Here is a 17,943-nt window from a genome sequence, read left to right on the forward strand (position 1 = left end):
CCTGACCCCGCCGGGAATCGAACCCGGGAACCCGGGCGTGGGAAGTGAGAACGCTACCGCACGACCACGAGCTGCGGACTTTTGCACACATATAATGCCACAATAAACTAACAAATTACTAATGAATCCCCAAATAAACATATAAATTGCCCCTCCAAAATTACTATCACTAATTACAGATTCGAACAGCTTTTCACTTCTGCCCTTTCGCTATATATGCCCTTAGCAATTTTAAACTTGTCACATTTCCACAAATGACGTAGCAACGACCGTAACGTTCTACTGTACCAACGCCAGCCAACCATTCCCACTAGAATCACACTCCTCCTTCATATATCAATTTGTAAGAACTTCATTACATAAACTATCCCCATCCACAGTATTTACTTCAGCCCTCTCTAAGTTTTCTGTTAGTTCTTCCACACATTTCGCCGATTCACTACCCACAGCATGCACAACTTTATTGTTTTTCCCCTCCAAAATATCGACGCTTGCAGCTTCAACAAAATTACACATCAATCCACCGTTAAACACTTTATCTTCCTGAAATAAAACATCGATGCCTAGGCCATCATCACCATCAATATTCATCTCAGCAACCTTATCTGGTGATACACCATTTAAACCAATACATAAATTCACATCAGAAACCTTACTTTCCTCCGGAGATAAATTAATCTTACGTGAATCGTATCCTCCGCCGCTACATTATGCCAATTGCTGCTGCCCTGTCGTACAATTTTGGGACTTCCAGCCTTGCTATATCCCGCTGTGATCGGACAAAAATCAGCACACACTACCATTTCTACACCATTTGCATCCAGATTAACCCCCGATCTTACTTTACATACATTCTCACATTCATACTCTGACGAACGTTTTAGATCCACACATTCATCAATAAGTTTCGTTTCGCCTTCATCCGTGACTAGAAACGCGTAAATTCCTTCCTCTGAAGTACCAGTAGCTTTTACATCATTACATAAATTACCATTACTCTGTTCCTTTAAACAGAAATAATCTACATCCGCCGATACATTTTTAACTTCAACTGCTGGCGAGACCAACGCTAAGCCTCCCTTAGTAATATCGACGCTTTCCGCAGAAACACAATCACCCTTACTTGCAGCTGGCGAGACCAAAGCAACGCCGCCTTTCTCACTGCAATTGCCACTATTTGCTAATATCTCTTCAGAACTCTCCACACAATTTGCTTTCACAAAATTCATCTCCTCTTTAACTTCTTTTTGAACCACTGAATCTTTCCATTTATCACCATTCATACACTCATTCATTACACATTCATAAATGACATCAATTGCTTTTTCAAAGTTACCCACAATTTTTTCAACTTCCTTTTCACAGCGGAACCTATTTCAGTTCGCATTGTACCCATATCAGTCCGAATTGTATCCGCAACTATTTGAATTGTACTGACATTATTGGCCATTGTATTCATATTATTTCCCAATCCCTGGATCATTTGCATTAGCTGATACATCATATCTCCCCCAATTTCATTCCCCTTGCCTGAATTCCTACTAGTTACACTTTCGCCCTCTGATTTTGGACTAACCGGCTCACTTCCGATACAGCTGTCCGTTAAACGAGCTAACCGCTACTGTTCCCTGCACTCAACTTATTTAGACTCTGAGTCCCCACGCAAATTGCCTTTAACGTGATAGATTAGGACTACCATTGGTAGCATGTGTTAATTGTGAAAATTACTGCGTAATTTCACTATCTCTAGAAACGCACTTGCGGAAAAAAAACATATCTCACACTGTGTTTTGTGAGTGGTTCACTCTACTGAAATCTCTACTGGTTTTGCAAAGGTTTTTACACTTTGCATAGTACACTGAATAACAGAGAGCACTTTGCAGGGCACAAATCCCGGACGAGCCCCCAATTGCGGGTTTTCCAATAATTACGTACGCACTGACTCAGAGTTGCAGTTTTAAAAGTTTTGGCTGGTTTTGTTGTCTAGGGGCTGGGATACGTAGTTGCCGAGTTACAGGCCAAATACTGCTGAGTCTACAGTATACGATAAGAATACACACATGAATCGAATGGTCGAAGGTTCCTATCACTCGGCAGTTGCGAATTATGAAAGTAACATATAAATTTATAAATGAAATATTGCAATTAAATAAAATCTGCAGGTACTATCTTAACGACTTTGGTTCAAATGGCTCTGAGCACTATGCGACTTAACTTCCAAGGTCATCAGTCGCCTAGAACTTAGAACTAATTAAACCTAACTAACCTAAGGACATCACACACATCCATGCCCGAGGCAGGATTCGAACCTGCGACCGTAGCGGTCGCTCCTTAACGACTTTGAATGATGAGTACGATAGTAGAAGTACTTTTGAGAATGCGGTATATTTCTGCAAAACACTTATTGGTGTCGATGGTGCAGCAATTAAACAAAATATAAGTTGAATAACAAGGAAACAATAGATTCCTACAGCACGTAATTAGTTATGAAAAACAACACAGCCCGCGAGATATTCACTACTAAACTCACACTGCGTCTTCACTGTAGAAGCCACGGAAATCTCACAACTGCACAAGTCGGCACTCCGAAGTATTTCTATCTGCCGCTACCACGCTACTGGCCATAATAAATGGCCTTGAACTAATAGGCTATAGGGTTTTTTTGTGTGGTAACTGACAACAACAAAATCAATAGCAAAACCATGTCCATGTTTTCTCTGGATAAAGCTGTTAATATAGTTTTTAAACATCCATCTGATCCTAATCGCCCTCTTTTCTTTTTAATTGATGCCATACACATTGTTAAATGCATAAGAAATGTGTGGCTGAACCAAAAAAATGATGGCAAAGATATGTTTTATCCTCTGTTTCCAGTTAGAAAAGAAGTGGAAGAAAATAAGTTTTCTGTAGCATCTTTTAAAATACTGAAACAGATTTATGACATAGATTCCAGTTCTTTAGTAAAATATTGTCACACATTGTCTCTCAAATCACTTTGCCCTACATCGTTAGAAAAACAGAGCATGAAACTAGTGCTGCAGATATTCAATCGACATGTGTCAGAGGGCCTTGAGGTAGCTAGTGATAAATTTGATTTGAGTCATGCACCATCAACAGCAGAATACATTCGAATAATAACAAAATGGTTTGATGTCATGAATGTGAAATCAGTGTTTAAAGGGAAACACAAACAGAATCCTTATATGGATCCGTTGACAACTGATAGCGTTTCTATGCAATTTTTGCTAGATTTTCTAGACTGGCTTGATGTGTGGAAAGCAAAGGGTTTGTCAAGTGGGTTTCTCACAAAAGAAACATTTTTTTGCTATTCAGCACACAACATATGCCGTTGTAGACATTGCTCGATACTGTACTGAAGAGTATGAGCTATTTACTGACAGCCAAGCTACCAACAGATGTGTTTGAGCGGTGTTTTGGAAAGTATAGACAGCTTGCAGGTTCCCAATACAATGTTTCAGTGACACAAGTCTATGAAGCAGAAAAGAAGCTTCGAATTCAAAGTGTAATGCCTTTAGTTTTATGTTTTCCTTCCTATGGCAATATCACAGTAGGCGCCATAAAAATTTTTATGTTTTCTGAAGTTGAAGAAACAGACACATTAGACATAGAAGTCAGTGTAACTGTAGACGATGTTCTTTCAGTGAAAGATATTGCAACGTCTTTAACTTTCATTGCAGGCTACTGTGCTCATACAGTAATTAAGAAGTTGAAATGTGAGAGTTGCCTTAATGAAATTGTGATTGAAAAGGAGTTGCCAATAAACGAACATTTTAGTTTGATACAGAGACTTGATCATGGAGGACTAAAATACCCATCAGACACTATTTTAAATATGATTGTCTACACTTATATTATCATCAGCAAACTTCTCAAAGAACATGAAAGAGATTTTCTTGCCTGTACGAATCAACGTGCTATTGCCTGTGCAGTAGCACTTGCTACTCTTCACGAAAATGACTTTTTATTATTTGATGGGGTATGCTGCAATGGACATTCATCCCAGGCAATAATGAAAAGTGTTGTTTGGGTTGGTGTCAATATATTTTTAAACAACTACTGTAAAAAGGTTAATGGAAAAAAAATTTCAAAAAACACTCAGCGAAAACTGCAAACTCTTGCAACATAATTTTGAAATCTTTATCTTAGATTCTTTCTAAATCATTAATACAAAACCTGTCATCAGTAATATTGCCACATCAACAAATGCCTCTTAAGCTGAACTAATCAGGTTAATCTGAAACTAGTCAAACTTACCAAATTGCAACTTATGGCTGAGAGTTTGTATAAATATTTTAATATACAGCTGCTAACAGCTATCAACACTAATGGCCTAACTTGAAATTTTTATCAAAGAAATTAATCTTTAATATAAAGAATTTTACACTAATTCTTTCTCAGTTGAAGTTGGGTGGTGAATGATACATACAGGAGGGAGTGGAGGGGTGTGGCAGGCAGTGAGGACCAATAGTAATTTTTTTATAGTATGTGAAACCTAAAAATCAATTCGCTTGCTTTTCCGAGTATGACTTAAACCACTTCTTTGCTGCATGCCTTATTCATAGTATTTCTAATTTGTGTAATAAAGTTATGTGGCCCAACATGGCACATGCCTTTGACAAAGACAAGACAATGCCATTTTGCTCACCTTCCTCTATTATTTTGAGAAAAACTTACACAAACTGTGCTATAGCAGACTCCACTTTTTTTGCAAACAAGGTTAGTTTGTTTTGGTGATAAATGGAAGACAAGAGCAAAATTGCTCTATAGTTCTCTACATTCTCTGCAACACTTTTCTTTGTATACTGAAGTTATTACTTTGGCTTGTGATACATTTGAGAAATCTGCCAATTTGTAATGATTCATTAATTGTTACTAATGAAAAAGCTACTATAGTATTTATGCATTCTTTAGGTAGACAAACTTCGATTTCACGTAGTGTTTGTGGTGTTCCTCTGTCTTCTACTACTGTCACTGTTATGAGTGCAGATGTGCATGCTGTGACAATTGCCTCTCTTTTTCTGAGTTTACTACTTTCTCTGCAGCTGTTATAACTTTTATTCTCTCAACATTTTCTTATGTAGAGCATGTTTGCATATATTTACTACCAATACAAATGGAGAAGCTGGTAGGGGAGGGCTTTGCAGTACTTTCATGGCCTTCTTTGTGTATAATGATTGGCAGGTCTCCTCATCTAATAGTAATGTAATTGTGGAACAGCTCTCACTTCTGTTACAAGCACTATTGAGTGCCACTAATCCTCAGGTTGACTAATTACTGAGCTCTTTAAATAGATGCTTGCTCTGTGCCATATAGTGCCTTCTTGTTAGCTCATCTTTGCTGAGGAGGAAAATATCTGAGGTGGACTCTCAGGTATGCCCTTCTGTTGGCTTTTTGAATATATTTGTTTACAAAAGAATATTCAAAAAGCTTAAGCCTGTCACAATTGCTTTTCACTCACCTAATCTAATTAATGTAACCAGATCATATTCCAACACCACTTAACACATTTTTGCCACACAACATACACTTACAGTTGGTAATCACTTGCAATTTACAGGGTGACCTAATATAATGTCTATATGCATCGCCATTTTTCTACTACAGTGCTTTCATATGCATTCTTCCTACACAAAACTTTATGGTGCAGTGTTTTATTTGCATTCTTTTAGTGTCCCACTTACTTAAAGACCTTCCATTACTACCCTGGAGATTATAAAATAGCAATTTAATAATTAATGTTGTTCAAAATTTATCATTATTATTCCTAAAATTATGAAACTTAAGTCTCAAGAATGTGGTTATTGTTAATGTTTGGCCTTGGTGTCCATAAGTCTTAATTATTTTGTCCCTACATAGTATTCATGCTGTACATCTATAATTTTCTATTGTGAACCACTATAATCTAAAATTTTTCTCATTCTATGTGTTAGTGATTATTGACAAGAGTGTATGGAAGATGAATAAAAGAAATAAATAAATTCATTCATACACAGAATTTTTTACCTCATTTGCATTCATTCATATCAGCATGGTCAGTAGATGAAACTTGTTTTCCACTTCTAAACAATTACCAGTATATATATTTTGGAATGATGATCTGTTAAAGTATTGCAACTAAATACAGCTGAACCACCACCCCCACCCCTTTCCCCAAACTTATGGAAGGATGAAGTATCTAAGCCACTGGTGAGTGCAGCCCAAATGTGATGCCAAATGAAGGTAAGTGTTCATTTTTCACAATTATTTCATCACAGGTCACATCACATCATAAAACTTCTCAGCAGATGAAATGAAAGTTTACTTCGTAGTTGAAATTTATTTATGTGCAATTCATGCAAACAGTTTGTTTCAAAGTATATACTTCTTGGTACAGAAACATTCTTTCTTCAAAGGTATTCAGTTTAGAGCAGCGAAATTCTAACTTGGTAATCTGTATTTTGAGACCTCATGTAATTTCAATACATAATGGAAATTTAGTTAACTTACTGAGAAAAGAGAATTCATTGAAATTTGTATTGGCATACCAAAACTTTATGGGAATACAATTACATACTCATCTTAGGTCAGTGAGATTTTCTTAATGGAAAGAAAGTTTCTTAGAGAAAGGTGCACAAACTGAGAAGAGATATCATATTCATTAGAACTGCATTTCACTTAAAAAATATTAACAGGAGAAATTTCTTCAAATGTAAAAAAAAGCATGAATACAAGGTTACTGAAATGGTGGACTAAAACATATGTAGAACATGTCTTTCAGGGCAGTGTTAGTTTTTGAAACGACTCGTACAATTGCTTATTACCAGTGCCTCTCTACAGGGGATGTTATAATTCGAACACTATTTGCCCAATTTTCGTGTTTCTTTTTTTAATTCACAGGTATATCATCCAATCAGGTTTTAAAATGGATTTTGCTACATAAGGAATAAACAGCGGCAATAACAGTGTCCTTAAAATGTTAGCTGCCAGTGTGCTACTTTGCAAAGTGCCGTCCACATTATTAGACCTGCGTCAAAGTGATGCAATATTTAACTTAAAAAACAAAACAAAAACCCTAATAGAAAGTCCGCGAGAGTATACGTGAATCTTTCGCAGGTGGCTTTCAATCAAAATTTTTGTCATTAAAAATCGTCTTACACAGGAAGTGCAAAACGGAAGAATGGTGAATGGTGGTCAGCCATAAAAAATAAATGTATACCGTTGCAGACGTTTAGATTGGCCTTTTCGAGATTTACAATTTATACTACAGCACTTACAGTTTAGGAATGGTATTGGAAAAGAGCACACTGGTGGCAAACACTTGCACTTTGTGTAGCTGACGATCTTTGAACGGCTAACCAGACTGCCATCAAACAAGTCGTGACAATCCCCATTAAAGCAACTTTGAAATAAACTACAATGAAATGGGTCCATTCATTTGGGAGTTTTGATGCCTCAGATAGTGAAAGTTATTACAGCCACTTTTTACGTCGGAGCTAAAAGGTATGCAGAAATAAGTTACAGACAAATGAACTAGGTCATTTGAGAAAGGAAGCCTTGTAATTCATGAGAGAGGTATGTCAGATTTCTTTACGAATTTTCCTCGTGCGGTTCCCGTAACAGTCTATTGCTGTGGCCAAACGGACTGCGAGCACCGGCACCAGACTACGTGCGTGACGTCACAGCGGGCGCGCAGGCTTTCCTCTATAGGGGGTGCTGAACGAGCTCGTCCCCGCCGCGCGGTCCGAGCGGTGGCCGCCAACTCTGAACTTACAATATTTCCAGGGCGCCGCAACTCGTCCGTTACCTCACAACTCCACGGTGCAGTTGTCTGCAATCCCAAATACAGACAATTTTTCTCCAGTTTCCTCACCAGTGTCTTCCTTAAACCACCCGAGATCTGGGGTGTTCCTGTCATGAAGAGTTGATCTCCGTCTCTTCCACTGTTAGAACCGAAACATTCACTAGTGATCGGAATGTTCATGTCGGAAAAACTATACGTTTGATAGTCTTGCTGCGCCCTCCTCCTCCTCCTCTCGTGACGCCGGTATCCTGATATTCTCGGTGGTATTAATGACAAAAATAATTAAATAAAAAAAAGAACGAAAAGAAAAGTAAATAAAAAACGATTTTCATTGTACCTCTACTCCACGTTCCCTACGCTTTCCTTGGTTCCTGGAGGATGGGAATGGCAATAGTGGCCAGAAAAAAAAAGGGTGAAGTTCAAGATTCGTAAGACGAACGTGTATGAGGTTCGACTACCGATAAAACTTTATTTTTAATTTGTGGTTTTCTCATCACTGGTCATATTTGGTTTGCATCCAAACTGTAGGAAGAAAGAGAAATTTTTCAAAATATCAACGAGGTGTATTTTGCCTTAGAAACTCTGATCATTCCCTGTAAACGCGGGAAAACTGCATTCATTCGAAGCAGTAGGTGCCGTTTCAGTTTATGTGTTAAATGTCTGTATGACAAATACCATCCTGAAACGTGTGGTGTCGAGGACACATACGACGAGTAACTGTACATTGTGTGTCTGGTACATTGTTATTTGCTGTATTAATGAATAACGTCATTCGCATCATTATTTATCGAGGTTTGACTTCGGCTTTATAAGCCTGTCCCTTGTCCTTGAAAATTTAATTAAAAATAGTAAATAGTCAAATAAGATATGAAATTCACAACTTCATGAAAATGCACGTGGGTTTCTTTCATTATATTTCCTCTCAAATGCCGTATAAATTAAATAATGTGAACAGTGACGAAAAAAATATAGATTTGAATATAAGCGTTAGGAGGATTCGAACCGCCATCTCGTCCTCGACCCTCCAACTACGCGCCAACGGTGACCACAGGATCACACTGAGTGCTTACGAATGGCACCTTCGCACTTGCACAACAGGTACACAATAGAAAACTTCTTTTGCGATTTTCTCGGGATTTCCAGAGTAGTGCACCTTACTACCTGCACATTATGTTGTTTTGGTGGCCTACTAAAGGTGTACAAAGTTTGAAGTAAATCTGTGATCCCAACGTCGTGGCCTCTCCTTTTATGTTCAAGGTCCAAGTGACAAAAACCATTTTGTAGCTGATGAACAGTTCATACAGAATTGCGGAACTAATACATGTTGCAAAATACAGTTGAGAACAGACACTAATTTATAGAACATCATGAAATATTCTGAAGAAATTGTTGTCACAAAAATCTAACTGATCGTTAAGAACATTTTCTACATATCGTTTTCTGTGGTTGTATATCTACACGCTTCCTAAAATATCAAATTTATTGCCTTCAGGGGCGTTGTGTAAGACCTTCAAATTGTGATCAATACTGGTAATATTACGCTTAAGTTCTAGGAGATGTTTTGCAAAAGCAGTTTTGTTATGTGTGCAAGTGTGCTCTCTATATCTCGCAAAAAACGACTGGCCAATTTATCCTATATACACACGTCAAAATAAGTTTTGCATCAACCCGGTTCCCAGAATTCTTGGAGAGAGATGTTGGCTGTGGATATTATATCACAGACACAGTCCCTTTGACTGTTCAGAGACGTCACTAAACCCTCCCAAAGAAGTAAACAACCACACATGAGCAGCGCCTATTATGCGGAGGGGGCAGAAAGCCGATCCGTTCCAGTCATTCCACCAGGAAGGAGGAACACGGCTCGTGTTGTCTTTAGTTCCAAAAAATTCCATCGCGTCCGCATTGTTACTTTGTGCCAGGAAGGGCTCTCAACAAGGGAAGTGAACCAAAGCGAACTCGTTCGGACATGCAGGAGATACAGAGAGAGAGAGAGAGGATCTGTCAATGACATGCCTCGCTCAGGCCGCCTAAGGGCTACTACTACAGTGGGTGACCGCTACCTTCGGATTATGGTTGGATGGAACCCTGTCAGCAAGGCCACCATGTTGAATAATGCTTCTCGTGCAGCCACAGGACGTCGTTTTACGACTCACTGTGTGCAATAGGCTGCATGATGCGCGACTTAACTCCCGACGTCCATGGCGAGATCCATCTCTGCAAACCACGTCACCATGCAGCGCGGTACAGATGGGCCCAACAACATGCCAAATGGATTGCTCAGGATTGGCATCGCGTTCTCTTCACCGGTGAGTGTCGCATATGCCTTCAACCATACAATAGTCGGAGACGTGTTTGGAGGCAATCCGGTTAGGCTGAACGCCTTAGACACACTGTCCAGCGAGTGCAGCAAGGTGGCGGTTCCCTGATGTTTTGGGGTGACATTATGTGGGGCCGACGTACTCCGCTGGTGGTCATGGAAGGCGCCGTAACGTCTGTACGATACGTGAATGCCATCATCCAATCGCTAGTGCAACCATATCGGCAGCATATTCTCGAGGCATTCGTCTTCATTGACGATAGTTCACGCACCCGTCGTGCACATCCTGTGAATGACTTCCTTCAGGATAACGACATCGCTCGACAAGAGTGACCAGCATGTTCTCCAGACATGAACCCTATCGAACATGCCTGGCATAGATTGAAAAGGGCTATTTATGGACGACATGATCCACCAACCACTCTGAGAGATCTACGCCAAATCGCCGTTGAGAAGTGGGACAATCTGGATCAACAGTGCCTTGATGAACTTGTGGATAGTATGCCACGACGAATACAGGCATACATCAATGCAAGAGGACGTGCTACTGCGTATTAGAGGTACCGTTGTGTACAGTAATCTGGACCTACACCTCTGAAGGTCTCGCTGTATGGTGGTACAACACGCAATGTGTGGTTTTCATGAGCAATAAAGACGGCGGAAATGATGTTTATGTTGATCTCTATTCCAATTTTCTGTACAGGTTCAGGAACTCTCGGAACCGAGGTGATGCAAAACTTTTTTTAGTGTGTGTAGAACCTATTTGCATTGCCGACAATCGAGTTTATATAGACGCAGTCTCTTATATTTGATTTTGTGTTTGATTGTTATCATTATTATTATTATTAGTAGTAGTAGTAGTAGTATTCTCGTGTCAGAAACATACTTAGGTGCCACTGTTAACATGTCTCATAGTCTTTGCAAAAAATTTAGCCACTACCAGTCCATTTTCTGTCGCTTGATGGAGGTGTTCTGCAATACAGAAGGCTGGACACACGCGACATTGAAACATGTACTGGACAGTCTGGGCTTCTCCACAGCCACACTTAATGTTGTTTCCTGTACTGTAGCCCCATCTTACCAGAACAAACCTTGATCTACCCTCTCCTGATCTCAGCCTATTCAGAGATTTCAAAGCCATCCATTCCTCGTCATGTTCTGGATGCAGAGTTTCAGAAACTCTTTTCCAACCAAAGCGAAGGGAGGTCTTATCACTCCAAAGTTGCACCCTGGCATTTTCAGCAGCGGTAGTAAGTACCGCTGATGTTCTAAGGATGCCCTTCCTTGACTTCAGTCACTGCGAATACGGTTTATGCCCAAGCGGGGGAGGATGTATTCTAGTTCCACTTTCTTTCGTTCCTTGTTCGCCGCAGTTTCTCTTCTAATTGGAGGTGGTGCTATTCCTGCAAGGTGATAATCCATGCGACAGGAGTAGATTTCAAACAACCTGTTATAGTTCTGCAGGTGTCGTTGAGAGTTACGCCTACCTGTTTGGCATCTGATGATTTATACCAAACAGAACAAGTATACTCTTCTGCGTAATAGGGTAATGCAAATGCAGAGGTTCGGATGGTTTCAGGTTGACTGTCGCACTGTGATACAGCCAATTTTCTTAACAGATTGTTTCTGGTGGAAACTTTCAACTTGCAAATTCCTGCAGTGTGTCTTGAAAGTAAGAGATCTGTCCAGCGTCACTCCTAGGTATTTTGGAGTGTAGCAATGTCGTAACTCAACTCCTGAGCATACTATCATCAACTATCGAGTAGCTTCCCTATTTCTCAAATGAAAAGCACACACTTGAGTATTTGAGGGGTTTGGTTTAAGCTGATTTGTGCTATAGTATCTTGATAGATCATCAAGGGCAGTCGTGAGGGTGTTCCCACCGATTCAAAGTCTGAGTGGCAAGAGCAAAGTCATCAGCATACAAGAAACTCCTGATGTTTCGGGCTATAGGTTGGTCGTTTGCATATTTATTGAATAGGGTTGGAGCCAACTCGCTTCCCTGGGGAAGCCCGTTCTTCTGTAGTCTCCATCGACTGCGCTGCCCTTGACAGTCAGCGAAGAACCTGTAGTTTTACAGAATTTCTGCGCTGAACCTACTTTGACTAAAATCCTTGGTCGTGTTGTGTACCTTGAGCAGCAGTAGCTGGTGGTTGATAGTGTTTGATGAACTTCACTCAGTCCGACTAATTCATGTTTTTTCAGTGTGTAGCTTTATTGCATCGGCATTTCACCGTCTGGTTAAATTGTATTGAGTATTTTTGAGTCCATCTGACTGATGACTAAATTAAATAAATTTTTTATAAATGATTTGACGCCGTGTAGTGGTCCAAGATAAAAGACTTTGACATCCATCAGTTCGAGGCCATGATAGAAATTGATGTATCTTTGCGTTCAACTTATACTCTAGATAATGATAACTTTTATTTTGAAAAACAGGAGAGGAACTCCGCCTCATGCAAGACACTGTTTTATAGTTTTGTTTTCACCCAGACATGTTTTAGCAATTTTGTGCTTTCTTCAGTGTGTTTATTTGTTTACTTTCCTTCTGCAGAATTGTTGTTGCATGTTAACCTCTCGTATGGGTTATATAAACTTTTGACACAAAATTTTTACATCTGTAAGAGGAGTCCTGCCCCGCATGTACCGCAGTTAATATGAATGTGCGTGTGCGTGTGCTCTGATAAATCCATTCTTTTACTTATCCAACATATTTCCAATGTGCTGAGTTATAGCACGTAAAGTGCATACTGTATTGTGTAATGAATATCAGGAACCAGTATTCCCTTCTGATTATGAGTATCATTCAAAATTTGTTATGTTTTGCATAATCTAACCAGAAAATAAATGTTCACTTATTTCTCAACTGTGATCCTAAAGTTATTTCGCGCAATCCAACCCAACTTTCCAGTCTGGGCCTCTTCAAATTGAAGTGGTAGCGGTGGGAGAATGCTTGTTATGTTAATTAGATGTATGAAAAATGGTCCTGGTTATCTGACATAATTAAATCGTTGCCCTCCAAAATAATGATCGAGAAATACGCTAAATTAAACAAAAACCACAATTAACTCTGTTTATTACATTAAAGCGCACAATAAATGGTTTGACAAACATTAACCGTGATAAGCTAATTCCTTGGCACGCCTGTAGACGAGATCTGGAATGCGATTTAAATGAGACTATCAGAATAAAACAATTATGTTTGCAGGAGTCGAACCTTGATTGCCAAAGGTAAATGCTGAAAAACAGAAAGCGCTACAGAACGGTATGTGATTGCATCTTTGTCCGGATTTGAAAGCATATTGAACCTTCAGCTACAGGAAATTCTTCAGAATGAAACTTGAAATTGCTGAAAATTGGTAAGACTGACTCAGTTTTCCCAACAATTCCTTTCGATGTTGCGGCTCGCTCTCACAATGTTAATCTGTAGGTGGAAGCTGAAGTGTCTGCAAAACCTATCATTGAGTAGAATTACTAACAACTTACATCTGTGTCTGAGTTAAAATCAGCCAGAGAAATGTCTAAGTCATCTACTTATCACGCCTGCTTCAGGTAGAGCCTGGATGCAGAGAAGCCTGGCTGTAAGGAGACTCAGCTGGAGAGACACCTGGTTGATGAGTGAATTTGTGCTGTCTGCTTCCTACAAGGAAGACTCATGTCTCTAGTTTTCTGTTGTCATGTAACATTGATTGGCTGAACAATAGACATTCTGAGCGCCGAATAGTGAAATTTGGCTTTCGTCCTAAAAGACGCTGGCCTACTTCCTGTACTTTCGTTTCAGGTCGTTGACCAGTAACGAGCTTCGTAACATTGGGTACTGGAAAAAAGTGTCCTACTCTCTTCCTGTCTCTGTCTATGGTCAATGAGGATGAATCTCCGTAAGCTCAACCAGGTCTCTCTCTCTCCCACTTTTAACTCATTTATGTTACCCAATCATAGCGTTTTCACATTGTGTTAAACATTTTGCCTTGGGGTGCCTGAGACCTGTGACGGTGCCCCAGGCCTTCAAAGGCATCATAAACAGTGCTGTTCCCCATTCCACGTTGTCTATATCGGTCTGTATATTTCGAAGAAGTCCTGCTTTCTATTGTTCTGTCCACAAAAGCGTTCTTCCGTGTCTCTGCCATAAACGGTACGTATCCCTCTACCACACAGAGCTCGTTAAAAACAAGACTCCAGTGCCCTAGTACCACGGGAGATACAAACTATTTTGCGAATTTTAGGGTCCGGTGCTGATGGACGGCTTCCTCAAAGCACGGGCCTGTCTGAACTGGCGTTCGGCTTTTGCCGGTGTCAGAGTCTCTTCAAAGAACTCTCCATGGCCGGTCCCCTGTCAGCTATTATGAGCCTGCTGCACTCTTCTCGCTCACAGCCCCATGCAAGGTGCTTTCATAAAGGTTTCTTATTTACGTGAACACGCAGTTCAGTATGTAAAATTAATCTACGTTAGTTAAGTACTGACAAACACTGGTACAGACACATATGTCATTTATCTGTAAGGATTAATTATTCCATTTTTGATTTGTCTCTTTAATTTTGCCTTTAAATCAGTTATAGGAGAGTTTCAGAAAAATGGTCGCGTAACAAAAGATAGTCGCTTAACAGCCCCCTCAGTAGCAATTTTATAGTTTTTCATATTTTATGTGATTAATACAACAGGCTGAGAAATAAAGGTGGAAGAATAGGCCACAATAACAAGGAAAACGCAGAAATGATGCCGGAAGCATTCAACAAGCTCCTGAATTGTGATTAACCTGGAAAGCTTTTAACAATAGACACAAGTACCCCTGTAAAAACCAAACCAGAAAATATAAACCCACCTACAGTACAAGGAATACAAACTGCACTTAAAGAAATGAGAAACTACAAAGCATGTGGTGTAAATCAAGTGTTTGCGGAAATGTGGAAGTGTGCAGGTAAAACAATTCAGACATCTTCACATATTATTTTACAAAAAATTGGGCAACAAAAAATTTCCAGAAGAATGGACCTCAGCTATAATTAACCCACTTCATGAGAAAGGAGACAAAAGACATCCAGACAACTATAGAGGTATCTCGCACTTTGACTGAACCTACAAGATTTTTTCCAATGTTTTACACAATAGGATCAAAGAACAATTGGATAAGGACCTGGGGGAATATTAAGGAGGCTACTGACCAAACAAATAATTACTCTGAAACTAATCATGGCTTATTACCGTAAACGAAACAAACTTCTCTCAATTACATTTACACATTTTAAGGAAGCATATGACTCTATACATAGACCATCACTGCTAAAAATTTTGAGACATTTGGACTCCAAAACGATAGTTCAAATGGCTCTGAGAACTATGGGACTTAACGTCTATGGTCTTCAGTCCCCTAGAACTACTTAAACCTAACCAACCTAAGGACATCACACAACACCCAGTCATCACGAGGCAGAGAAAATCCCTAACCCCGCCGGGAATCGAAACCGGGAACCCGGGCGCGGGAAGCGAGAACGCTACCACACGACCACGAGCTGCGGACATTTGGACTCCACCTAAAATTGTATTAAACTGATAGAATTTACCTTAACAAATACAAATTCGAAACTAGCAACAGGAACTTTCTGGACCATTCTCAATAAAAACCGGTTTAAGGCAGGGAGCGGCCTATCACCATTTCTTTTTAATTGTGCACTTAAATATATAATGAGGGAATGGTACAATAACAATCCAAAGAACATTAAGGTTGGAATACAAAAATACGACATAAAGTTGAACTGTTTAGGACTTGCTGATAATTTCGCTCTTCTCGCCCACAACATTCAAGAAACCAAACAACAAATACAATCATTACAGAAAATAGCCCGGAGTATTGGCTTTAAAATATGGTTTGAAAAACAGAAATAATACTAACGGAACGTCACTGGCAGAAAAATTAGAATTGGAGGACACAACATAAAAACTGCTGAAAATTTTAAGTATTGGGAGAAATAATAACACACAACCTGAATGAGAATCCATCATGGCAGAGTAAAATAAACGAACTGATTAAAATACATCATGCTACCAAGAACACATATAACAAAAAATGTCTCTCAATAACTACAAAACTGGAACACTACAAAACAGTCACACAGCCACAAACAACGTATGCTAGAGAAACTATATTTGAAACAACACTGCAGCAACAGACAGATTACTGAAAATATCGGTAGAGTTGGGCGTCACCCCGTGTACGTTGAGACGATTAACTTTCTCACCTCAAATTACTTTTGACTCATTTTAATTGATTCAACTGTGGATTCTTGGTAAAAAAGTTATATATTGTTTAAAGCAAACGAAAACCTATTTTGCCTCAGTTCGCAAAACTTTACTCTGGTACGATATAGTTTTTGCGTTTGATTGTAAGTCCACTTTTCATTACTGTTGTTTATTGCGAAATGGGCTTACAACCCGAAACCCAGGTCGTATAAAACGAAGTTTTTTTTAAGCAAGGTACAACAGTTTATGTTCAGTTTGAACTTCTTTCTCTTTAAAAATATTTGTAATCCTATTTCAGTGCACGAACAGTGGCGACGGACTCATGGAACAAGAAAAATCATTTTCATGCAAAGTTATTCATCACCAAGATACCCGCATTAACTTTGTTTTCTTTTTTTAAATCACAACTACGTTTTTTGTGCCAACAAGTTAGTGCCCACAGGTACCACTACGAGGCAGACCTTCAGTATTTTGTTTCTCGCAATAGCGGTTGAATATTCGCAGGACTTTGCTCTGGGGACCCGCAACTGGGAGAGCAATTTCCCGTACTGATGAGCCATCTTGCCGTAAAGGACAATATACTCACGTCGAAACTTTAAAATGAACCTTCGATTCATCTTGATAGACTGAAGAGCTTATATCGTTCACTATAGCAGACACTTCGCATTTTGTTGAACTGCACCGAGAATTAAGTTACCCTTTTACCTCCAATACAAAAAAAAAAGAAATGGTTCAAATGGCTCTGAGCACTATGGGACTTAACATCTGAGGTCATCAGTCCCCTAGACTTAGAACAACTTAAACCTAACTAACCTAAGGACATCACACACATCCAAACCCGAGGCAGGATTCGAACCTGCGACCGTGGCAGCAGCGCGGTTCCGGCCCGAAGCGCCTAGAACCGCTCGGCCACAGCCGTCGGCACCTCCAATATAGAGGAGATTTACGTACCGATTTCATGTGGCCAAAATAGTACTGATAAAGAAGATTCAGATAAAAGCAACTATGCAAGTCCTGAGAATAGTGAGAAACATCGTTGTGCGATATACACTGATGAGCCACAGCACTATGACCATCTGCTAAATAGTGTGTTGTTCCATCTTTGGCACGCAGTACAACTACGATTCTGCGTAGCGTGGATTCGTCAAGCCCTTGGCAAGTTTCCGGAGGAATGTGGCACCGGATGTCTACGGTCAGGTCACGCGATTCCCATAAATTACGGGCCGATGCTTTGTGGACGCAAAGCTGACGCCCGATTTCATCCCACTGTTGTTCCATCGGATTCAGGTCAGGCAAATTTGGCGGCCGAGACATTAACGTGCGTTCACTATAGAGCGTTCTCCTTCAACAAGCACACGCAGCATTTCTACAGGTCGGTGTTCCACATACAAGAGTACGGCGGGCATTACGTATGCATTGATAGAGGATTAGATGGGCCCGGTGGTCTAGCGGACGTACACGCTTCGGCGATGCAAATACTAAAATTGGAACGATACAGAGAAGATTAACATGGTCCCTGGGCAAGGATGACACGCTAAATCATGAAGCGTTCCACATGGCAACACGTTAGCTAGGCGTTTTCTGTCAGTA

General features: G+C 39.9%; 1 non-coding gene across 1 annotated transcript; it reads left to right on the forward strand.

The window, feature by feature from the left end:
• Positions 1–17,809: 17,809 nt before the first annotated feature.
• Positions 17,810–17,914, forward strand: LOC124557484. Its single transcript, XR_006968740.1, has one exon. It is a non-coding gene; the product is annotated as a U6 spliceosomal RNA (small nuclear RNA).
• Positions 17,915–17,943: the final 29 nt, after the last annotated feature.

Source organism: Schistocerca americana, chromosome X, assembly GCF_021461395.2.
Source record: "Schistocerca americana isolate TAMUIC-IGC-003095 chromosome X, iqSchAmer2.1, whole genome shotgun sequence".
Classification (NCBI taxonomy): Eukaryota; Metazoa; Arthropoda; class Insecta; order Orthoptera; family Acrididae; genus Schistocerca; species Schistocerca americana.